The sequence below is a fragment of the Mustela nivalis genome (assembly GCF_964662115.1).
Source record: "Mustela nivalis genome assembly, chromosome: 4".
Classification (NCBI taxonomy): Eukaryota; Metazoa; Chordata; class Mammalia; order Carnivora; family Mustelidae; genus Mustela; species Mustela nivalis.
Window position 1 is genome coordinate 3,494,767 of NC_139023.1, and position 26,417 is coordinate 3,521,183.

Genomic DNA, 26,417 nt, shown 5'->3' on the forward strand with positions numbered 1-26,417 from the left:
CCATCAGACAAGATGGGGAAGAGGGTCTGGAGAATATACATAAAATTAGTCAAGGAACAAACGATCAGGTAGAACGAACATTAAGTCCGGGTTCCCTAGCATCTCTACAATAGTTTCATATTACCAGACATGGCTTTCTTATCAGAGCACAGGGAAGAGTATTTGTACCATCCTGGCCACTCAGAGCTCAACCCCACAATTTAGGAACATGCATTATGGAGAAGATGCAGGTAGAGAAAAAGTCAAGAGCTTGAATGTGTTAGTAGCTACTGCTTTCGATCCAATTTTCATGGCAGTCTAAACCCATAACCTTCAAAACCTGAGGGTGAGATGAATGCAGATGTGAATAACAGATGTAGATAATTCCTATGCAGAACAATACTTCCCTGACAGACAGTATGACTGCTTCAAAACACATGCCACAAATGAAGCTGAACCTTTAGAGCATTTTCCTGACTCTACAACGAAGGTCAACCAAACACAACAGTCATGAATAGGTAGGAAGCAACCATAAATGTCAGTACTTGCTCTCACCCCACCTCAGCATAAATGTTGCCTGACTAGGTAATTCCTTGCCTTCTCCCCTTCCCAGTCTCCACAGTTCTCCCTTCACTCCAACTACACCACTCCAACTAAGCACGATTTATCTCTTCCTGCTTTGGTTCTAAAGCTCCTCGCAATAGTTTCAGAATTTTCATATTTATAGATGTATGTTATGCGTGTAAGTATACAGCCCCATTGTGCACATACCAGTGTTAAACACATACAATCATGTGATATGGAAAAAAGAGAAAAAAGAGTATCTCGAGTCATGATAAGCAATCTTCCCAAAACAAAACTGTGTATGCCAGATCCAGGGAACACCGCATAACGAAATGTTCCCAATTTCAGCTTCCTTTGAAAATCAGCAATCTGGGGCTGAAGACTAACACTGTTTTCTTTTTTTTTTTTTTAAAGATTTTATTTATTTATTTGACAGAGAGAGAGATCACAAATAGGCAGAGAGACAGACAGAGAGAGAGATGAGGAGAAGCAGGCTCCCTGCTGAGCAGAGAGCCCAATGCGGGACTCGATCCCAGGCCCCTGGGATCATGACCTGAGCCGAAGGCAGAGGCTTAACCCACTGAGCCACCCAGGCGCCCCGACTAACACTGTTTTCTAAACAGAAATCTTCAAGATGATTTTTGTTCAGGTCTGCTTAGCCCTTTTTCTGTAGATGATTCCATAATTGTTTTAGATTGCATGAAAGTCAGAGTCTATGAAACCTCTTTAGGTAGGACTTCTCTTCAATCATTAATACATATAAAATTCCAACATATTTTAATTTCAAAATCTGGATTTTCTTCATCATGTGGTTCTAGTGGATCTGGTGTTTCACATTTACCTGCCTGAGTCATATGGGCAATATCATTTATTTAATAATCTGAGTGATTTTTTTCTACAACCATGGGGGGTACCTGGAGTCCACTGACATAGACAAGCAAAGACTGTGAGTCCTATCACTTTTCTAAGGGCTACTTGTGAGCATGTTAAAGATTTTATACATTAAGAATATTCTTTTTGTTTTGTTTTGTTTTTACCATTGTCAGAATTCTTTATTAGTCTCACAGCTTCTGGGAATAACTTACTTAAAACTCGGCACGAAACTTGTACAAATTTTCCTTCTGCCTCTCTTGTTCATCATCACACATCCTGTTGGTGTCCCAAACCCAACATGTCACAGGGAAATGTGCTATTATAAGAAAAATATTACGCAGTGTCAGGTCAATAACATGTCACTTGTGTGTTGCTACATACTTGTATTTGAAAACAGAATAGAATGGTTATTCTAAGGCCCATGATATGTCAAAAGCAAGTAAGAATAAGGTCTTTACAGATACTTTCAAAATCTTAATCCAAGCTTAAATGTACTACTTGAGCCTGGTTCATTTTATTTTTTAACTGAAAGTTATTCTGGCATTTATTATTTCATATTTTTTGGCCTCTTTTTCTTAGACCGTTTATTTGGAGATTTTTAAAAAAATATATTTTTCCTTTGCCAGTTATTGATTATTAGATTGTAGCCCTCAGCTTGTGACTGCAAGAACAGATGTCTCCTAGTTGGAGTGAGACCATAAAATTCCTTTTGAATGAATGTAAGGAAGATATAGCACTGAGAAGAGCAAAAATTGTGCCTCCTGGACAGGTGAAGACATCGACTCGGATACAACCTAAACCAGAGTTCGATCTTGTATTTTACTTTAAACCACTCAATGACCAATTTAGAAATCAAGGGAGCACATATGGATCGTTGACAATTTCACCCATGCAGTTTCTCCAGAAATTTTAATTCACTCATGTTAGAAAATAACACTGTAGGTAAAGCACTACTCTTCAATGTCCCTTTAATAATTGCTATCCCACAAGTATTTATTAAAAAAACTAAAACCATCACTTGAAATCTCACTTATTATGCATTTTCACATAGCTCACCTTCTGATGTCGAAACTATATTTAGGTCTGCTAGGCCCAATGCTCTTCAATATTTATTTACGTATTTAACACTTACTGAGAATGTTTTTTATGACGTAGGAACATGGTCTCTACCTTGCATACTGAGGATACGATATAGAGAAACAGATACAAATGTAGATTGGGAAATAGATTTATAAAAACAAGTACAGAAATGAACTTATAAAAATAAATATGGTACAGTGTTGATGCAGCATGGATATTAAGAGAATAGAGAGCTCATTTAATTAATTTTTACTTATTTATATATTTTTAAAAGATGTTATTTATTTATTTATTTGAGAGAGAGAGAGAGAGTGCACAAGCAGGGGGCGGCTGACAGAGCGGGAGGCAGGCTTCCCGCATAGCAAGGAGCCCAGGCCCCTGAGATCAGGACCTGAGCCGAAGGCAGATGCTTAACTGAATGAGCCACCCAGGCATCCTGAAAGGTCGTTTTAAATGTTTTTTATTTTAATACGCTTATCTTGTTATTTAACAACTATTTATTTGTAAGCCTGGCAAATAAAGTTGTCATAATTCGCAAATATCATGGAAACTTCAAAACAGGAATTATTCCTAGATTCTGTTCAATAGTTGAAAATATTTATTAGACTGAATGCCAATTAATCTCCTATGTAACAGCTCCATTTTAAGAAACTTGGAAAATAATTTCTACCAACCAAATTCTAAAAAAGATTTAATAATTCAGTTTATTCATCTTGAAGCAATGTGTCCAGTTTTAACCTTTTTTGTACTGTATTTTTATTCTCTAATTCCAGATCATTTCTATAATCTCTCTCCAAATACGACTTTTCCTCTATTTTTTTTCTGAAAATGACTGTATTTTCTTTGGAACATACTGAAAGCTAATACGCGTTCTCTACTATTAAATTAAAAGGTCCAAATTTCCAGACTTGCCTATGGAATTGCCCAATGTTGATGTCTGTATTATTTCAGCATAATTCAATGACAAAACATTAAAAATGACCAATCCCAGGGTGCTTGGGTGGCTCAGTCGGGTAAGTGGATGCCTTCGGCTTAGGTCTTGATCCCAGGCAGGACTGAGCCCCCACCTAGGGCTCCCTGCTCAACAGAGAGTCTGCTTCTCCCTCTGCCCTTCACCCCTACCTGTAATCTCTCTCTCTCTCAAATAAATAAATAAATAAATTCTTTAAAAAAAAAAAAAAAAAGATCAATTCCAGAACATAGTGCAAAGAGGAGGGAAAACGAGGCAGACCAGCTGTTACCATTAGCGGCGAGATCTCTGTGCGAAAACTCTCTAGTGTGCTATTTCTAGTCCATTCGTAAGCTTATTATCCGGTATTATCTCTGATGATTCCCACCTTTTTTTATTACTTAGTGAAGTTCCTACAGCCACTTCCGAATGAATATCTAACAGGCTATTAACAGGTTCATTCTGAACCCACCAAATACTTTCACGTCCTGTCACAATTCTAGTCTTTCAGACTAGAAAAATGGAAAAAAATAAACTCATTTTTAAATTTGATGTAACGTTTTCTTGAGCCACTACTAGATTCAATACTCTGTAAAAAACACGAAGGCGGGTAAGACAGGCCTAACTCTCAAAGGTGGAGAAGGCTTCAGAAGTATTCGAAAGTAACCTGGGATGTGTTTTTAAGAGGAATGCATAAACGAAACCGCAGAAGCTTTGGGTGAAGGGAGATGGAAGGGCTGATGGGTTTAGGAGAAAAAGACAAGGAAATCTTCTGGACATCGAAGACACTTGGGTTTGGTCTTCAGGGGAAGATGGTGGATGGAGGATATTTCAGGCAGCAGGAATGAAATGAGCAGTACAAGTAGAAAAGTGCAAACGCCTAATAAATATTTACTGAGTGAAATGGTCCTAGCGACAGTCAAATCTTTTCATATTTTAATTTTTTTTTTTTTTTTTTTTTGGCACTGGGCTGGATTTCCCCACTTTAAAGTCTCCTGAACTTTGTGAGTGTTGAGTATTTTGTCACCTCTTTGTAAGCGATTTCGGCGGTAGAAGGAGATGTTTCCGTATCCTTCCATCTGCTAATCAAGGATCATCTTGAAATGGAGTGTAAAGAAAAAGAAAAAGAAGAGAGACCATGAAGCTGTTACATCGTGAAGTGCATTAAAATATAAAAACAAAAAATAAGAGCACACTCCAAATGACTCACTTGTTTTTCAGTATTCCACAACTCAGCAACAATAACTGGCAGTAGAGGGATTTCACAGTGTCATCCTGGTGGAACAGAGGGTTCCGTAAGAATGCATTTCCAGCTCCTGCAACATCACCATTTAACTTAGTTGTTTCCGATTAATTAGGACCCAGTTTCTTCCTTCTTGGCATTGCGTTTTTCCTCCTGTTCAGTCTATCTGGACAGGCTGGATCTGCGTGGGCGTGCACCAGTTTGTGAGATTCTGGATCAGAACTCAGTGGCTTTGCAACAGTGATAAACCTAACTTCTGGTAACTGTGAATTTGTGTTCCAAAGTGCCACAAACCACACGGTAAGATGCCACAAAAAGGAGCAGTAACTAGGTCGGGTTTTTGGCAGTCTTGACGAGGCAGTAGCTCCAATGTTGGCTTGCCAGTGATTAAATAGAGCTGAGAAACATTTTTTCCTTATCTTTCTTTAGCAAAACAAAAAAGCTCAGATTAGCCGAGGCAGATTTCGCTCCCTGGAAAAGAGGAGCTTAACTGTCAACTACCTAAAGTCCCGTTATCTGTGCCCTGGAAGAATAGATTCTGAAAAAGGATGCACGCCATAGGTGTAGCCAACGTGTGTGTGTGTGTGTGTGTGTGTGTGTTTTGGGGGAATGGTTTCTGTTGGAATAGGGTGGAGGAGAGAATTGTCTTTCACCTCTCCACAGCCCTGTCATAGTGCATGGTTGGCTGTCAACAGTCTCCAGAAAGATGCCATTTCCTAGTATATTTCATTTCATCATCTGTAGGTAATCAGTAATATATGTGCTATTTGGGGAAAACAAAACAATATGCTAGGCTGCCTAGAGAGACCAAGCCTTTTTTGGGCAGAAGTTACTCCCTCTGGGGCGCATGACTAGAAGTCCAGTTTAGCATGCACCAAGTGTCAATGACCATGCTGTTCAAATTTGCCCTGGGCAAAGACATACCCAATTCTCTGGGTCTGAACATACTCTTTCCAATGAGTTCATGATTCACAATGATTACACAATGAATATGTAAGAAGGCAAAAAGCTAAGCAAACCTAAGAGTAGACATTTGGGAGAAAGCATTAAGGGAGCTAATTGACATGCTTTGTAAAATGCTGGAATCATTACCTTTCTGGGTGTTTAGGAAAGAAGTTATCTTAAAATATAACACTTCTTTCTCTCTTCATCCTAGTAAATCCAATCGACAGGATTTAGCACTGGAAAGAAGCCCAGAAGGTTTGAAATTGTGTAAGAAAAAAAAGTGTATTTTTAGAATTATGGTAACAGCTGCTAAGAAATGTATTTCTATTTTGTAGTTAGTGTAAGCTGCCTAACATAAATGTGTGGTAGAGAAAGATAACATAGATAAGGCAAGTGGAGAGAATTATAGCAAAGTGAACACTATCTTTGGTTGTTGTTGAAAGAAAAATTGAGTAGTAAAGATGGCATTTTATCAAAATAAAACTATAAATTGTATATCTAAAAGCTAAAATTAGATAGCTAGTCTCTCTCTCAGGCTCCATCACCCAACCCCCACCCCCTCTCCTAGCCTCCCTCTATTACTTATCTTAAAAAAAAAATTAAAAAAAATCTCTTTCTAATGGAATTTCAGTCACGTTAACATAATAGATATTACTAAAAGTCACATTCTAATGTCTCCAGATATGCCACCACTTGTCATATAATCCACTGTCAAATTTTCACATTAAAAAATAATTTAAAGTTTTTTACATACAGCTCTGATTGATTTAATAGTTGAATTATTTTTTTTCCTTTTAAATATTTTATTTATTCATTGGACAGACAGAGATCACAAGTAGGCAGAGAAGCAGGCTGAGAGAGGAGGAAGCAGGCTCCCCGCTGAGCAGAGAGCCCGACGCAGGGCCCAATCCCAGGACCCTGGGATCATGACCCGAGCTGAAGGTAGAGGCTTAACCCTCTGAGCCACCCAGGCGCCCCTAATAATTGAATTATTTTGCAAATGACTAAATGAGTTAACTACTGCTTATTTCTTTATGATGCAAGTTTCCTATCTCAGTTTTATTTTTAAAGGATATAGTAAAAATAAGAAGAAACATGTGCATGGCAATCCTTTCACATATTAAAAGGGGTAAAATATTCTAGATTTTGTCTTGCTTGTGATTGTATTTGTCAAAAAATAATCCCATTAGATATTTGGGAAATGATTTTCTCTTTCAAATGTAGTATTTGTGGTATGTTTCTAAACCTTGGTCTTGTTTTACCCAGGGAATTGGTGGCAGGGGCCCACTCGTCCCAATAAAAGCATACAGGCTGTTTTACTTTGGGGACTTTTCCATTTGATCTCTACCGAACAGCCTGGGGTTGGTTTCAAATTGCGATACTACACACATATTAAGCAATGTAGGGTCTACTATAGAAACCTGATGTATTTCATCAATTATATTAATGACAGATTGTTGCTAGGGTTAATCACAATTACTAATGAATAGTCAGGAAGGTCAATGTTTTAGAAAGTTCAAAAAATCTCAAAAATGCTCTTAGTAATTAATTATTCCTTAATGTACAATAACACAGTAAATCCTTAACTTTGGTTTCCTAGATTTTCTTGGAAATGTTCTGTAGTTTTCTCTACAGTTGACACACACATAAAAGTCAGCACACCATATTTCTCTCATTCATATCCTAGAAGACAGAACTCATCTCCACTATCCACCATACCTCCTTCTTTTCCCTTCCCAGACAGCTCACATTCAAGTGTTTATTCTCACTTGCTTTCTCTCCCACTGTCCTTCTGGGTAACTGGCTGTTTCTCTTTCTTCTCTTAAATCCCTTCTCTTCACTGCCACGCACTCCAGAGATCTGGGAGAGCATTTCTCAGAGAATCCAAAAAGGCGTTTGCAATCTGTTTGATACACAGACCATCTCCGACTCCCACGACACAATCCATCCCAGATTTTACAATGTCATCTTTCTCGCCTATTGCCAATAGGAAGAAAAGTAATTTAAAATAGTGTTGTTCATATAGGACCATAAAATAGGCCCTGGAACCATTTTAGAAGGAAATATTGTGCTCAGTCTAGTACCTTGGGAAAAGAGGAGTATGAGAAATCTTTCCAGTCTTTTAGAGCTGGGACCATGTCTGATTCTTTATATCAGCCGTGTTTACCACAGCAACTAACGCAGCAGGGGATGGTCAGGTGTCTTTTGCACCAAATTTAATGTAATTGTTTTCATTTCAAGTCTGAAATATAAATTGAACATCTTATGAGTCTAATTTTCCCAATCAGCACTGTTTACTGAATTCTTAAGCATTTCTTCCCCCAGTGAGTTATATTCTCCCATGGAGACCAAAAACATAGGATAAGAGGTGGTCAACTAATGGTCCTTTGGCTAATAATCAAAATAATACCCATCAGATATTGAGTACTTCTATGTGTCAGGAACTGTTCCAAGTGCTTTATGTCATTACTTAATTTAATCCCTAAAACAAACATATAAGGCATATACTATTATTATTCATTTTACAAATAAGGAAATTCAGGCACAGGCAAGGTAAGTAAATTGCTTAAGTTTATACAGTCAGTAGACAATGAGGTGAAATGGGAATCAGGAAGCCCACGATGACAGTGGACAAGTCTAAAACTAGTTTCAGGTTATATGACAATTGTATTTCCACATCTGATAGTAACATGTGTTCATAATCTCAAAATGTCACTAAACTTATTTATTTAAACTTTCTTGCTAGGTACTGTTCTGACTGCTGTAATTTTGACAAGGGAAATATAAGCCACTTGTCGCATAAGGATCTCTGGAATATTCACAAATAGGTAAAACATCTGCACGTAAAAACTATGTATTTCCAGAGATAGACTTAATGAATGGGATCGAGAGAAGATAATAGGAAAAGAATATTATTCCTGGTGAAAAGCTGTGAAAATAAGTCTGGTTGGGAGATCAGACTTATCTGAAAAGAGCAGATTGAAAAAATGGTCACAATTTTTCTCCACTCTGAATCTGAGCCTCTTGCAAAATAACTGCCACTTCCTCCAGCAAGAGGACTGTTTTTCCATTGCTTAAATCTGAGCTGTCCTTTTAACTTGTTCAATAGAATGTAGTAGAAATGACGTGTTAGTTCCAAGCTTAGATTTTAAGGGACATGGTTTCACTCTGGCCTTTTGACTCTGACAACTGCCATGTGAGCAAGTTCTGGCTTGCCTGCTGGAAGATAAGAGAGATGTAGCTCAGTAGCCCTACTGCCTCACCCAACAACCAACCAGCTCCCCAAAGCAGAGACACCTGGCTCGTTGTAGCTTAACATAGATGCATGGGCAAACCCAGTCAAGACCAAACAAGCCTGTCCCAGATCAACCATCTAACCTACAGACCTGTGAAAAATAAATTGTTACAGTTTTAAACATCTGAGTTTTTGAGTGGTTTGTTATATAGTAATAGACAACTGATATAACACATATTAGAATTACTTAGATATTAATAGTCCTGCTGTAATGTGAAAATGTGTTTTCTATTTTCCTGGGCTGCCATGATTTAATCCCACTCATGTTTAGCTGTTAAAACTTTCCTAAAAAGCATCAAAATAAGAAAAAAAATTTGCTTATATGACAAATTTCATCTTTGTTGTCTATGGTAGTGGCATTGCCCATAATGATTTGTCATGCAATTTTATTTTCAAAGCTCAAAATTAATTACAAACATGAAACAAATCATGTTGTTAAGACATACATTAAAAACAAATTACAATCTCAAAATGGATAATTTACAGCTTGGAAAATTAATTGATTAAACCTAAAGTGCATAAAAATAATTGGAAAAACTGAGGAGTGAACAAACCAATGACAATATTATCCAACTAAATAAAAAAGAATGTATAATGAATGAAACCACAGCCAAAAAAATCAATAGTTGTAATTAAACCATAAGACCCTGAGTGGAGATAGGTTAAAATCCTGATTTGGGGAACATCACTAAATTACAAGGATGAGCGGATGACAGAAAAAAAATCAAATCCTGTCCCTTCAGCAAAGTCAAAATAGAAACTACAATGTTGACATTAAAATCAGTCATACATTTAAACAATACAAGATATGTAATAGCTATTAGACATCAAAGCAGCACTATAAATATATATGTAATTTAATATCTGCTCTATCTGTTGTCTCTTACTGACTATTCTATTCCTTTCAATGTTCTTTTAAACTGGATTTTGTGAAAATATGTATCCATAGAATTTATTCAAGATAATGTCTGTGATCCAGACATTAAAAGACAAATAAACCAAATAATAATATAACATTTTTACACCAAATAGAATTTTGTGTTAAGCCTTATCATTTCTCATGTTTTATGGTCAAAGAGTATATTTCAAATAATTGTTTACATGTTAAAGTTTTCTGTTGGCCAAATTTTGACTTTATTGATGCATTGTTACAAAAATTCACACAGAGAAATTCAACACAAATAAAACATTTTAAGCATCCTAGTTTGTGTAACAAGTTATTTTCAAATTTTTGTCTAAATTTAATATTACAAAATTGAATTAGATTAGCACTAAAAGTTTCTATGGGCTTAATTCTTTTATTGCCAAAGAATTAAATACTTTGTTCCTTAGTCAGGGATTGGCAGCTTTTCAGAAGAATTCATCCGTGAATTCTAGGTTATCCCAAAAACAGATCTGAGGCTGATCCAGGAAGGAAAAGTGATAAAATAAAATGGAGAAAGTAAGCAAGGAAGAGTAAAAGAGTCCATAAATATGTGCTACGTAGATTTTTGCCATTGTTGGCAACCAAGACTCAATCTTGCAAGGGATATCATTAGACAACACATGGAGTCAAAAAATTACCAAAAATGGTCAAATCTTAAAGAATCCCTAGACCCTTAGTTCCTGTGAAAAAACCCAATGAACTCCAAGTCATCTGAAATAGTTACAAGAAAATAAAGAAGAAATAGAGAAGAAAATATAGAATAAATAAAAGAAGAATAAAGAAGTAAAGTTCTGCTGGCTTACACAGCAGGACCGGGTGTGTGTGGCAGGGTTGGGGGGAGATGACCTACACATTCTAATAAGCTATTTATTTGTGCATTTATCCATTCTTTTTTTTTCACATTTTCTAACTGTTGATTATGCTAGAGGACAGTTATGCAAGTCTTTGGTGGTCAACTTAACTTATTCCTGCATAATAGACCTATAAACACTTCTTTTACACTCCACTGAGATGTGTACAAATGTGATTTCTGAATTTATTTATGCTAAGATTCAGATGTTGTATTGAAAATAACTTTTTAGCTGTGAGTCCCCATCAAGAACTCTGCTAGGAAGGCAATTCAGGGGAGGAAGGCAGTCTTGTCACAAGCAGTGTTGATACAATTGGATATCCATTTGCAAAAATAAAAGAAAAAAACCCTTGAAACTGCATCTCATACCACACACAAATATCAACGAAAAACACATTATAGGCTTAAATGTAAAACTGCAAATGACAGAAATTTGAGAAAACTTAAGTGAAAAACCTTTGTGCCAGGCAAACTTTTTTTATCATGATGCAAAAAGAAAAATCTATAAAAATTAAATTGATATACTGGATCTCATCATAATTCAAAAAGTCTGCTCTTCAGAAGATAATTTTAGGAGAACAAAAGACAAGCCACAGGGGTGCCTGAGTGGCTCAGTGGGTTAAAACCTCTGCCTTCAGCTCGAGTCATGATCTCGGGGTCCTGGGATCAAGCCCCACATCGGGCTCTCTGCTTCCTCTTCTCTCACTGCCTTGCTCTCTGTCTACTTGTGATCTCTGTCTGTCAAACAAATAAATAAAATCTTAAAAAAGAAAAAAATACAAGCCACAGACTAAAAGAGAATATTTGCAAAGCATTTATCTGAGATAGGACATGTATCCACACCACATAAAGAATTCTCTAAACTCAACAATAAGAGAACAACAAACCAATTTTTAAAAAGTATGCAAAGGATTTAACAGCTACATTATTAAAGAAAATAGAAGGATGGCAAATAAGAGCATGGAAAGTGGCTCAACGTGATTAATCGATAGGAAAATGCAAATTTGAGCAACATAAATTGAGTGGCTAGAATTAAAAAGACTCACTGTACAAATCTTGGAGAAGATAGAGAGGAACTAGAACTTTCATGCCCTGCTGACAGGAATGTAAAATGGTACAACTACTTTGGAAAACAGTATGTTGACTTCTTAAAGTTAAAAATATAATTACCATATTATCCAACATTGCCACCTCCTGATATCTTCCCAAGAGAACAGCAAGCATGCATCTACAGAGAGGTTTGTACATGAATGTTCACAGCAGTTTTATTTGTAAGAAACCACTCTAATATACACTGATAGGCGAGCAGATGAATTCCTGGCACTTCCGTGCAGTGAAAAGCTACTCAACAGCAGAAAGGAATGAACAATTAACACACACAGCAACATGGATGGATCTCAAAACAAAAACAAAAACACACAGAACGAAAGACTCCAGACAGGAAAACAAAGCCCTTTGTATGGCTCTATGGACATAAAACTCCAGAAAAGACAAGCTAATCTAAAATCATAAAGATTCTGTCTGGAGCTTCCTGGTGAGAAGGAGTGAGAAGGGATGGGAAAAAGGAATTTGAAAGGGACACCCAGAGGCTTCTGAGGGTGAGGGATTGTAGTGATTATTGCACAAATGTAAGCTTTCCTGAGACTTCAAATTGTACATTTTAGATATGGGGATGTATTTCACTATGTCAATCATCCTTCCATAAAGGGTTGGAAAAAAACCCTGCTATGGTTTACGTTATGTTAAACATACATCAAAATTAGTGACCTTACTAATCCCAAGAATATTGACTAGCCCAAGCTGAGAAGTCTGGGTGTGAATGGATCCATCGGCAGGGCAGAGAAACTGCATGTCCTGGGAAGGGGAGACAGAATCGCACAGGCTGAAGAAACACCAAGCGTAGAAGAGAGTGGTGGCCAAGAGTTGACAAGACAGGTAAGAGGCCTCAAGGGAAAAAATGGCATCGAACTGGCCCCAGTTCTGCCATTTATCTTATCCTGTGTGCCATCTTTGACTGAAACACATGGCTATCACAATGGTAAACATTCCCATTTCAGGTGAGCAATCGTGGTTCTCCAAACCCCACCCATACTAAGGAATATATTGGCACTATGGAAACGCCTGGATTTTCACAAAACAGATTCTCTGTTTTAGAATTTGATATGGTTTTTGGTGAATAAACGTGTAAATGTTCAGAGAACTTTATCCCTGTGACGATTCTAAATACCGCATTTGATAGCTCAGTTGTCAAATGGGGTGCGTCGTGTCCTACTTCCCAAAACCAGTAAGGTAAACCCCTCGAAATGACTTTCTGAAGCACAGTGGTCAGTGGTTGCCTCTGGAGAGAGGGTTCATTAAACCGAGGACTGTAAAACTTTAAACCATGCAGACTTCCTCCTGACAGACAACTTCAACACGTTTCTCTTGCAGCTAAAGCTCTTTCTTCAATGCAATCCTCTTTCAGACTCTTTTAGACGGGGTGCTATGCGATATTTTGCTGTTAAATCATGAAAAATGATAGCATCTCTATCCCTTTTCAAGACTCATTGTCAAATTATACCCTCCAATAAGTAATATACCGCCTGAGTCAGTAATTCCAACTATTTGTATGCATTTCAGGTTTGCCAATTACCCTTCCAAGCTGTAAATTGCCTATTTTGAGAGCATAATTTGATTTTTAATGTTTGTCTTAACAGCCTGATTTGTTTTGTCTTTTGATTTGTTTCACATTTTAGTAATTAATTTTAAGCTGACACGGTCTCTCCTAAAAGGAAGGTGGGGCTTGAAAGCCTCTTAGAGCTATAGCAGTTTGATGCTAATATAAATTTCTGTCCAGTGCCATAGTCCTTAAGCAAAAAAAAACCTGTCAGGCTCTCTCTCCTTTTCTTTGGAAAGGAGCCACCGTTTCTTTTCCAGGAGATATGCTAGCTTGAGTTTCAAATACACACTGCATAACCCCCAAGTTTAAACACACATGAATAAACAAAATTGGCCATAAGAAGTATATTCAAAACAGAAGTGATATTTTTCAAATCATCAGTCTGAAAATATAAATGAAAATGTGTCTTGGGATTATGTAAATGTATTTGGCCTCAGATGTCCTCTGATACTTATTCTCCATTTTAGCCTACTGGCAAAAACTTTATGGAGGAAACAAATCTCTCATTCCCAGACACATAAAGTTTCTCTTTATAATTACAAGCACTTCTGTGGCCTTTCATACCCTCAGGGACTTTTTGAGCTGTTTCTGCAGATCCAATGAGTTTCCCCCAGTTATATGTTGGAAAAGAATAGAGGAACGAAGAAAAGCAAACAAAATTAAGAAAGTTAAAAGCACAAGAAAAATCACAGTTTAGATGAAAAGGTAAAATAAGAGACATTCTAAAAATAGAAGTTGGAAAGAAAATTTGATAGTAAAACTTCCCATTATTTCTAAAACATGCAAGGGCAATCTCCCCAAGTCATTTAATAATTCCCTAATGAAACCAAATTGCCCTAATTTTTTTTAAGACTTTATTTATTTATTTAACAGACAGAGATCACAAGTAGGCAGAGAGGCAGGCAGAGAGAGAGGAGGAAGCAGGGTCCCCGCTGAGCACAGAGCCCGATGCAGGGCTGGATCCCATGACCTGAGCCGAAGGCAGAGGCTTAACCCACTGAGCCACCCAGGCACCCCAGATTTCTGCCCTAATTTTTGCCAGAACATAGGTTATGCTATGTCTTATAACTGACAAGCAAAAGAGGAGTTGAATTGGAGTTTTTCAAAACATTTAATGTCAATGTGGTACATAGCACACGGGTGAAAGGTATATAGAATTTCATCCAGTTTGTAACATGAAAAATATGCATAAATCACAAAAAGAGAGTGATATCTGAATGTACTGGATGGAGGAGCACATTTTATATTTCAAGTATTATTTAGAAATATGGGACTATATCAATAGAATAGATGAACAATTGAATGGTTAACCACTAGTCTGGAACACAACTGTTCTCCTGCGTTTGTTGGATATTTAACACTTTATTTCAGTATACCAAGATGGGAACATCCCAAAGAAGAAGTTCCTGTGTTTTGGAAGTTGAGAGTGAATTTGAGATCTATTGTAAGCTAGCTGTTTGTTTGTTTGTTTGTTTTTAACAAAACTTATTTTGAGATAGTTATAGATTTACATGCAGTTGTCATGAATAATTTAGAGAAACCTCATTTACCTTTCCCCAGATTTTCCCAATGATAATATCTTGTAAAACTATAATAAAATATCACAGCCAGAATATTGACATGGATGCACTCAAGATACAGAAGTTCCATCACCATAAGGATTCGTCATGGAACCCTCTTATCAACACACACCCTTCTCTCCCACCTCCTCTTTGGATTCTGGTGTCCAATAATCTGTTCCACACTTCTCTAATTTTATCATTTCAGGAATATTATATATTGTAGTCATAAAGTAAGCATGCATGTGGGATTGGCATTTTGCTTTTCCTTATCATAATTCTCTGGACATTTATCCAACGGCGGCTCTTTTCATTGCTGAGTAGTATACTATGGTACGGACATACTATAGTTTGTGTAACCATTTATGCATTAAAGGACATCTGGGTTGTTTCCGGTTTTTTTGCTATCTTGAATAAAGCTGTTATGAACATTAGTGCACAGATTTTTACATGAACCTAAGATTACTTCTCTGGAATAAATACCCAAGAGTGCAATTGCAGGCTTTATGGCAATTGTACATTTAGTCTTTTAAGAAACTGTCAAACTTGAGATGCCTGGGTGGCTCAGTCAGTTAAGCATCTGCCTTCCATGCAGGTCAGGTCATGATCCTGGGGTTCTGGGATGGACCCCCTATGTCGGGATCTCTGCTCAGGAGAGCTTGCTTCTCCCTCTCCCTCTGCCGGCCTCTCTGCCTACTTAACACTCTCCGTCTCTCTGTCAAGCAAATAAATCTTTAAAAAAATAAAATTGAAAATTGAAAAAAAAAAGTGCTGAACTGTTTTCTAGAGTGGCTGTTCCATTTCACAGTCACACAATTGAACATGAGTGATATAGTTTTTCTGCAATCTTACTAGCATTTGGAGTTGCCACAATTTTTTATTTTAGCTATTCTAATAGGTTTGTAAGGATGACTCCTTATAGTTTTAATTTGCATTTCCCTAATGGCTAATGATGTTGAATATATTTTCATGTAGTTATTTGTCAACTGTACATTCTCATTAGGGAAATACCTGTTTGCATATTTGGCCTGGTTTCTGTAGAGATTATTGATTTCCTTACTTGTCAGTTTTGAGGTTTTTTATGCTCTAAATACCAATTCTTCTGATACATGTGGTTTGCAAATATTTTCCCTAAGCTACTCTTATATTTTCATTTTTTTCAACAGGGTCTTTCACCGAGCAAAGTTTCATAATTTTGGAAGTTCAAGGTATCACTTTTTTTCCTTTTTAGGATCATAATTCTGGTATCAAGTCAGGTCTAAGAACTCTTCAACTATCCCCAGATTCAAAAGCTTTTCTCCTTTTTCTAAAAGTTGTATAGTTTTACATTTAAATCCATGATGTAGTTTGAGTTAAACGGCAGTTCAGGCACAAGGTTTAGGTTAAAGTTCTCCCCCCCGGCCTTTTTGCCTAGGGATTTTCAGCTGCTCCAGTACTATATTCTTGTGAATGGACCTTTAAAGGCAGTCTGGTGAGAGCTCAGAAAGAAGAGAGGAGAGCTGTAGAGAAAGCCCCAGTCAGAGAATACCTAAGAATCATAAAGAGAGTATCAGTAGAAATATGGATGATGAAGGGCATTCTGATGAGGTCTCACACAGAAATGAAGAACATGGTACTGGGAGCTAGAGAAAAAAAAAATCTGGCAATGAACTTGACCAAGTTGTGTTTGTGTTCTAGTGCTTTGTGGAAGGCACAACTTGAGAGCAATGAGATTAAATATTGAGCTAAAGCTATTTCTAACCAAAGTGTTGAAGGTGCAACTTGTCTCCTCAAGACTGCTTATAGTAAATGGGAGAAGACAGAACATTTTAAAGACAATTGTTAAGTAAAAGGAAGCTTAAAGGTTTGGCAAATTCTCAGCCTATCCGTATTGCAAAAGTGAGGACACTAAGGGTGTGGCTGACAGTTTGGTGAAATTAGTATGAAACAGGATCTCACCAGAAGTCCGGAGTGATTCTCCAAGACAATGGAAGAAAGTCAGGGACGATCAAGGCTGCCACCCTCATCAGAGGTTCAGAATGCAAGAACCCAGGGAGCAGAAGACTTTCAAAGGAGAGGCCACTGGAAACCTCAGCCTGTCTGCCAGTCCCACCTCTTTTTGTGGGCTCTGGTCCTTCACTCCCATGCTCCGTAGCTGTCTCAGGTGCAGCTCCAGCAAGCCCCACAGTCCAGTGTGGATCATGGCGGCCACCCCTCCAGAGAGCACAGACAGCAAACTCTGGCAGCATCTGTACAGCGCTGTCACTACCATCACAGAGAATGCATGGACGTGAGGACATGGGTCCCCCACCTATGTGTTAAAGGGGGAACCACATCATGGGACCTCAGCCCAAGAAAATCAAAGGGACAGAGCCCCATGAGAGAGTCATCGTAGGGGCCTGGGGCACAGGCTCAAAGTCACAGGGGGGGGCTAGTTCACCAAGCTGTTTGTGTCATGTGGCCAACCCAGTGGGACTGGAAGGCATAGCATTAAGCCAAAGAGAATTATTCTCAAAGCTTAAAGAGTTTTTTGTTTGATTTTGAGCGTACTTGAGACCCTCTTATCAATTTTAACTTATTATAGAGCTATGAATTCCTTTACTAGATTTATTAGTTCAGTAGTAAAATCTGAAAATCACATTGGCCTTCCAAAATTAACCAAGCCATTTGCAAAAATGTAATAATTGCAAATGAGAATTTCATGTTAGTCAATTTAAGCCAATAACATTATTCTTATATCTTGAAGTTGAGGTAATTTATTCATCATTTTAATACTTATTTTTATTTTTTATTTAATACTTATTTTGTTTAAGATTTTATTTATTTATTAGAGTAAAGGAGGAGGAAGGGCCAAGGGAGAAGGACAAGCAGACTCCCTGCTGAGCGTGGAGCCCAATACTGGGCTTGATCCCAGGACCCCAAGATGATGATCTGAGTTGAAGGTGGATGCTTGACTGACTGAGCCACCCTGGTGTCCCAATACTTCATTTTTAAGTTGAAAATTAGAAACAAAAATAGTATTAATCCAGACCAACTTCCCACAAGAAATGCAAGACAGAAAATTGTCCTTTTATCTAGAATACCTTTCTTCCTTAAATTCACTATATGCATAATTTAATCAAAATAATCTACTCCTGGTATTTGAAGAGCCTGGCAATGTAGGTACTGCAAAAATAAATTTTCTCAATTAACCTAACATTTAGATAAAGTTTGAGAAACTCTGAAAATCTCATGAACCCGTACTACTGTCCATTAAATTCCATGGGAAAAAAAAAATACATTCCAAGGAAAATAAGATTAGAAAGGAGGAGAATTTGTAAAATATTCTACAAACAAAACCATCTCTAAGTGGAATGTATACTCCACAGCACTTTTGAGAGTATTATTCCAGGTTAGTCATTGACAACAGAAACGAAGTTCAAGGTCATCCGGACAGCCCCGTTCCCGGACCGCGCGACTGACAGCCGGTGCAGTCCAGCCCGGAGGCCGTCTACGCGGCTCACCTTCGGAAGGAGACCGAAGCCCAAGTACAAAGGAAGAATGACAACACTACGTCCCGACACACCGCGCTGTGCTGCTACGGAGCAGAGACCCGGGACCGCACAGTCGAGAGCAGCATCGCGATTTAATACGCTTCGTGTCAATAATACGCACATCACCAACACTTAAGTATTTAAAAATCAGTGAAAAGTGGTGACCCTCACCTTATGCCTCTCCTTTCTTTCTATGAATGTAGTCGGTCCGCGTGTCTCACCGCAGAGCCTCCGGACGCGTCGCTGCTCGCCTCCCGGGCGCGGCGGGCGCAGTGCATGGAGGGCGGGCGCCCAGGGGCTCGGCTGGTCATGCCTCGGACTCTGCGTCTGCGCTCGCGTCAGATCTCAGGGTCCCGGGACGGAGCCCGCCGTGGGACTCCACACTCCGGGCATTCCCTCTCCGCCTGCCCCCCCGCCCTGCCACGGGCGTCCCGCGGTCCGCGGATGCGGCGCGTCGCGCGAACGTCCGACCAGCAACGACACGGGACGACCCCGCAGACCAGGCCCGCCGCCCCCGAAGCCCCGAGCCCCGAGCCCCGCGGAAGGTTCCCCGGTGGATCGGCGGCCTCTGCATCAGCACTCGGATCCTTCAAAACGAGAGCCCGGAGAGCCGTCGGTGAGGCGCCCACTCTCGTCCGGGCTCCAGCCACGGCTCCGCGGCAGGAGCGGGGGGCGGGGCCCGGGGTCGGCCGGGGCTTCTCTTCCGGCCGCCCCGCCCCTTCCTCGGCTCGCGCGCTCGCAAACGCGGAACCAAGTCCCGCCGTTGAGAAAATAGCAGTCACTCGCTAAGTCCCAACGTGTCGTCCGCAGCACGTCGCCGCTACCCGGACGCCGTCCGGCCCGGCGGCCCGCGAAGCCTGTCACGGCGGCGGCGGCCTCTGCGCGACGGAGAACACACACTCGCACCCGAGTCCGCGCGGCGAGCCTGCAGCGTCCTCCCGGCGCCCGCGGCGGCGGGCGCGTGCGACGCCCTCACATGACGGCGCCGAGTCCTCGCCTCGAGCCGCGTCATTTCGTTTTCCTCGAAAGTTGGCGTTCGCACGTGCGGCCTCGCGGCGGCTCCCTCGCGGCGACATCGCGCGCGCACCGGCGGACTCGTCACGGGCTCAGGCCGCCGCGCGCCGACGCCTCCTCACAGACGAGCAGCGCGGAAGACGACGGCTGCGACCGAACGTCTGCGTCCCCGCTCCAGCTCCGCCCCCCCGCTCCGGCTCCGCCCCCGCTCCGGCTCCGCCCCCGCCCCGGCTCCGCCCCCGGGTCCCCACGCGGAGACCTGACCCCCAGCACGGGGACACGCGGAGGCGGCAGCTCCGGAGGGCTCTGCGGCCCGAGGCGGGGCCCTCCCGCGGGGTCAGCGCCCTTCCGGAGGCGGCCCCCGAGGAGTCCCTTCCCGCCGCCCGGGGGAGGTCCCAGCGTCCGAAGCGGGTCCTCGCCAGACAGTGAGGCCGCGAGGGCCCCGCGCGCGGCCTCCGCCTGCAGGACTGCGAGACGCGGACGTTCGCGGGACCCTGTCGCGGCGGCCCGACGGCACGAACAGGAGAGAGACGCGCACGAACACGCGGTCAGCGGAACCGCACCCGCGCGCGCGGCGGACGGACGACTGTTTCCCAGTGACCGAGTGAAACACGAAACAAAGCAGAACCGACGCGCATGGCCCAGCTCCGACTCGGTCACACTCGCCGGTCCTCACCGACGTGCGGGGGAAGTGAAGCGGCTCAGCGGCCCCGCGGAAAGGAAGGACGGCGCGTCCGAAGTACAGCGGGGGCCCTGCGGGGGGCGCTCGCGCGCGGCTCGCGGACGCCTGCGCCTGCGCTCAGCCCGCCGGAAGAGGCTCCGGAAGGGCCTGTTTCCTGAGGGAACGTCGTCCCGGCTTCCGGGAGAGACGGGAGATGGCGTCCACCCCGGAAGCCGGAAGCCGCACGGGCCTCGCTCGCATCCGGCGCGGGGCTGCCGGACCGCGGGCCGCCCCCTTCCGCCCCGTGGTCTTGTTGCCCCCCACGCCGCTCCTCCTAAAGCCGCAGCGCGGCTCGTCGCTTGTTCCTTGACTTCTCTGTTTCCACGCAATCGGCCGATTACTCGGAAGGTGGACGTCCAACATCGCGCACCGAGGACATTGTGACTTTCCTGTCCTTCTGCAGAAATTCAGCCGCACGTCATTGGCAGCGTTTTTTATTTTTTTTTAATTTTTAATAAAAATATGTACTCTTCGCCCCAGGGGTACAGGAACTGGCAGCGCTTTTTAATGCCACTTCCTGAGTGCTTCGCGGTCTCGTGAGTCTGTGCTGAGTCGTCGGTTCAGTCGCCGCATTTGGAGGAAGCAAAGGCCGCGCCAGGGTTCAGCCCGGTGACGCTGGGGGCGCGGGGCGCCCCGACCTCGGTACCGACGGCTCCAAGCCCGGGCCGCTGTCTCCACCTGCCTGGGGACTCGCAGTGCCTCGGATTTAACAAAACCGAAGGCTTCGGTTGGCGTGTCCGGTTGCCTATGTCTGGGAAGAAAAACCTATCTTTTTTGCTCTGCGTAGATGGACTTTCTTCCTTTCTTTGACATTTTGCTGGTCAAGGAGGCTTAAACGCAACAAAGGAGCGCGCCCGCCGCTGACAGTACACGGACTTCATCATTTCTCTAGAACTAAATGAATTGTGCATCCAGTGCTACTCAAACTCTTTTGCTTTTTCCAATGCTTGTCACTGTGAAGTGACCCAGGCTGTCAACACTGACTTTTTCCTGAACAAGAGCACTGAGATGCTCATTTCATTGGGTTGGAATTTGGGGTTTCGGAGCTGTCTTCTTCCCTCAAGCCCACACAGAACATGCCTGACATCACACCCTCACTCCTGCGCCTTTTCCCACCTCATTCACCTGACAGCCTTCTCCACAACAGACATCTTATCAGACGTGACTGATTGCTGTAATCTGTACTCTGGGCAGCCATTAAGCAAATTACCTGAATCATTGCAAGGATTAGTCTCATTAACACATGATTAGCATCAAATTAAAATAATGAGTGTTTAACTTCTGATGTCTTCCAGTTGTTTGAACAGCTTGATCAGCCACACCAGGCTGGCAGGGAGGTGGGGGTGTCAAAGAACCACAGAAAAAAAAGGGAGGCTGCACCGTTCGAGACACAGTACAGCTAGCCAGCAGTAGGAAGTGCGATCAGACCCAAACTATGTGGTTGAAAGGTTTCTTCCAAACCACGAGACACTGGGTCCCAGCAGAGGTCTCTCTCTCCCACTGGCCCTGCCAGCCATCCATCCGAGCAAGGCTTTACATACTAATGGTGCACCACCTTACCCTTTGCACATCCTGGATGTCATTTCTGTATGGCTTCCGTGTCTCAGGAAGCATGAAATGCAGCTTTTCTAACCTTTTCCAAGTTTGATCAGATGGAAGAAAAAGACCCATCAAGTGCAGGGAACATAGTTGATTGAAAATCCAAACACAGTTTCCAGATTTTTCCTTAGAAATGACTAACTACATATCAAAACAAGAGGTTGCATCATCTCTGGAAACTCTGAAGAGTATCACTTCCGTGAAGGAAAATTAAGAGTCACTGCTAGATCTTACATTCACATGGAGGAGTTGCTGCAGGCCTGGAAAGCCAACTCACTGCTTCTACCTATTGAAGGTTGGCACTTGAGGAGAGTAGGTGGACAGGTCACAGTGGTCCCTCAATGCCAAGACTAATGGCAACTTATCTGTTGGAGAGATAGGCAAGACTACCAGAGAATCTGCCTGGTCATTAGGCTACATGCCTGAGCAGCGGCTAAAACAGGGAAAGAGCTGTTGTGATAAATTCCTCTACCATTCCCATGAAGAAAATTGATGTGAGGAGTACTTTATGTGAAAGGGGCTGGAGTAATCCAGAATATGTCACCCCAAGATATGCCTCTTTGACCTAAATAGAAATTATTTTGAGCAGAAAGCAATTTGAGAAGCAGCTAATGCAGGAAAATCTCTCTCTACCCTGCCCCTTTTCTGCCTTTAGATAGGGTATAACTTTTCCTTTCCTGGAGAGGGCTTGACTCTTAGCTCAAAGACAACTGACACCAGGGAAATCCACAAACAGATCCTACTTTATTAGTTTTGTCCCATGTATTTACCTTCCCATAGTTTTCTGTGCATAATCCTAAAACCACTTCCCTTTTTCTTGTCATTTCTCTATAAATTTATGGTTCTGTGTTGAAAAGTACATCTAAGATGGAGTTCTAAGCCACCTCTTTGAGTTACTCACCTCTGGGTATGCCATATGTTACATGCATGATAAACATAAGCTTAGTTTTTCCTTGTTAATCCATCTTTTGTTACACAAACCCCAGTTCAGACCCTCTGATAGAGGAAATTTTTTTCTTCTCCTACAGAACAATCTAATATCAGGAAAAAGTGCAAAAATGAAAGTCACCACTATCACTAAAACACTAAAATCAAATGAAAATCACTTAATAGAAACACCTGCAGTTTAGGTGTTTCATTTCAGTCACACAGACATGAGCCCATGAACCAGAGACAAAAAAGCAAAGTGAACTCAGATTAGACATTTCTTTCTAAAATTAAATGACAAGGAAAAATTCTTATGGAGTTCTGAGGGGCTAAGATTGTTTGTATGCCTGTAAGAGTTGTTTTAGATTTTAGACTCACAGGCAATGTCACGCAAAATTCTCTATAAAAAACAAACAATTATTTGAGTATATAGGTAAGTCAACTAAGAAACATAAATAACTCAGAAAATAGAGTTGTTCTTTAAATTTTCAAGCATTGTACGTACAAGATAAATGGCATAATATTGAGCTAATAATTAATAATTAACTAGATCTGAAATCTGAGATTATATCAGCAAAATCATAGTGTGAGGGAGAAATAGGAACAAGGACAGCTTACTAAATGTATCATCTGAGCTGGAGAGATGTGAATGACAATAGTCACTGTTTTACTCTTTTCACAGATAAGAGAAAAATAGACCCAAGTAAGTTTTAAAACAGAATTTAGGAAACTATGCTTGCTGTGCTTTTCAGATCTCTAAAGGAAAAAAAAATAATGCATTCTACATAATAGAAAACAGGTAGAGGGAAAATGGAAGCAAAGTAGAAAACTTATGACAGAATAACAAGTCAGAATAATAACATAAATCATCATAATTAATGTAAAAAGGTGAAGACACTCAAACTGAGAATTTAAAAAATTATTTTTAATGGATAAGGAACCAAAACGTAAATGGCACAAAACTACTAACTTAATGTTTAAGTGACAGGATTATATCATACAAATACAGAGAAACCAAGAGTGGCAATAATAATATAAAATAATAAAATTGAAGAAAAATGTTAGCAGAATGGAAAAAAATAAAAGCTGAATAAAAAGGCAGCAAAAAGCATGAAGTAAAAAATTTAATTGAATGCTTAGCACAGATCAGCTGAGACATGATAAAAGTCTTCATTACTAAAATTGAGTCTTAGGTGAATCATCTAACCTTTAATATATTCCAAAGGAACATTTATACTAACCACTGCCACAGATCACAATTTTTTTGTTTGGTTTTGTTTTAATTTTTTTATACTTTTTATTAACATATAATGTATTATTATCCCCAGGGGTACAGGTCTGTGAATCACCACGTTTACACGCTTCACAGCACTCACTGTTTCACATACCTTCCCCAATGTCCATAACCTAACCACTCTCCCCCTACCCCCCAACCTCGGCAACCCTCAGTTTGTTTTGTGAGATTAAGAGTCTTTTATGGTTTGTCTCCCTCCTGATGCCATCATGTTTCATTTATTTCTTTCCTATCCCCCAAACCCCCCATGTTGCCTCTCAACTTCCTCATATCAGGGAGATCATACGATAATTGTCTTTCTTTGATTAACTTATTTCGCTTAACATAATACCCTCTAGTTCCAACCACGTCATTGCAAATGGCAAGAATTCATTTCTTTTGATGGCTGCATAGTATTTCATTGTGTATATATACCACATCTTCTTTATCCATTCATCTATTGATGGATATCTGGGTTCTTTCCATAGTGTGGCTATTATGGACATTGCTGCTATAAATATTCAAGTGCACGTGCCCCTTCGGATCACTATGTTTGTTTCTTTAGGGTAAATACCCAGTAATGCAATTGCTGGGTCATAGGGTAGCTCTATTTTCAACTTTTTGAGGAACCTCCATACTCTTTTCCAGAGCAGCTGCACCAGTTTGCATTCCCACTGACAGTGCAGTAGGGTTCCCCTTTCTCCACAACTTCATCAACATCTGTCATTTCCTGACTTGTTAATTTTAGCCATCTGACTGGTGTGAGGTGGTATCTCATTGTAGTTTTGATTTGTATTTCCCTGATGCTGAGTGATGTGCAGCACTTTTTCAAGTGTCTCTTGGCCATCTGGATGTCTTCTTTGCAAAAATGCCTGTTCATGTCCTCTGCCCATTTCTTGATTGGATTCTTTGGGTGTTGAGTTTGATAAGTTCTTTATAGATTTTAGATAATAGCCCTTTATCTGCTATGTTGTTTGCAAATATCTTCTCCCATTCTGTCAGTTGTCTTTTGGTTTTGTTAACTGTTTCCTTTGCTGTGCAAAAGATTTTGATCTTGATGAAGTCCCAGTAGTTCATCTTTGCCCTTGCTTCCCTTATCTTTGGCAATGTTCCTAGGAAGAAGTTGTTGCAGCTGAGGTTGAAGAGGTTGCTGCCTGTGTTCTCCTCAAGGATTTTGATGGATTCCTTTCTCACATTGAGGTCCTTCATCCATTTTGAGTCTATTTTCATGTGTGGTGTAAGGAAATGGTCCAGTTTCATTTTTCTGCACGTGGCTGTCCAATTTTCCCAACACCATTTGTTGAAAAGACTGTCTTTTTTCCATTGGACATTCTTTCCTGTTTTGTCGAAGATTGGTTGACCACAGGGTTGAGGGTCTATTTCTGGGCTCTCTATTCTGTTCCATTGATCTACATGTCTGTTTTTGTGCCAGTACCATACTGTCTTGATGATGACAGCTTTGTAATAGAGCTTAAAGTCTGGATTGTGATACCACCAACTTTGATATTCTTTATCAACATTCCTCTGGCTATTTGAGGTCTTTTCTGGTTCCATATAAATTTCAGGATTATTTCTTCCATTTCTTTGAAAAAAATGGATGGGATTTTTATAGGATTGCATTAAACATGTAGATTGCTTTAGGTAGCATAGACATTTTCAAAATACTTGTTCTTCCAATTCATGAGCATGGAACATTTTTCCATTTCTTTGTGTCTTCCTCAATTTATTTCATGAGTATTTGATAGTTTTCTGAGTACAGATTATTTGCCTCTTTGGTTAGGTTTATTCCTAGGTATCTTATGGTTTTGTGTGCATTTGTAAATGGGATTGACTCCTTAATTTCTCTTTCTTCTGTCTTGTTGTTGGTGTAGAGAAATACAACTGATTTCTGTACATTGATTTTATATCCTGACACTTTACTGAATTCCTGTACAAGTTCTAGCAGATTTGGAGTGGAGTCTTTTGGGTTTTTCACATAAAATATTATATCATCAGCAAAGAGTGATAGTTTGACTTCTTCTTTGCTGATTTGGATGCCTTTTATTTATTTTTGTTTTCTGATTGCTGAAGCTAGGATTTCTAGTACTATGTTGAATAGCAGTGGTGATAATGGGCAGCCCTGTCATGTTCCTGACCTTTGCAGAAAAGTTCTCAGTTTTTCTCCATTGAGAATGATATTCGCTGTGGGTTTTTCATAGATGGCTTTGATGATATTGAGGTATGTACCCTCTATCCCTACACTTTGAAGAGTTTTGATTGAGAAAGGAAGCTATACTTTGTCAAATGCTTTTTCACCATGTATTGAGAGTATCATGTGGTTCTTGTTCCTTCTTTTATTAATGTACTGTATCACATTGGTTGATTTGCTGATGTTGAACCAACCTTGGAGCCCTGGAATAAATCCCACTTGGTCGTGGTGAATAATCCTTTAAATGTACTGTTGGATACTA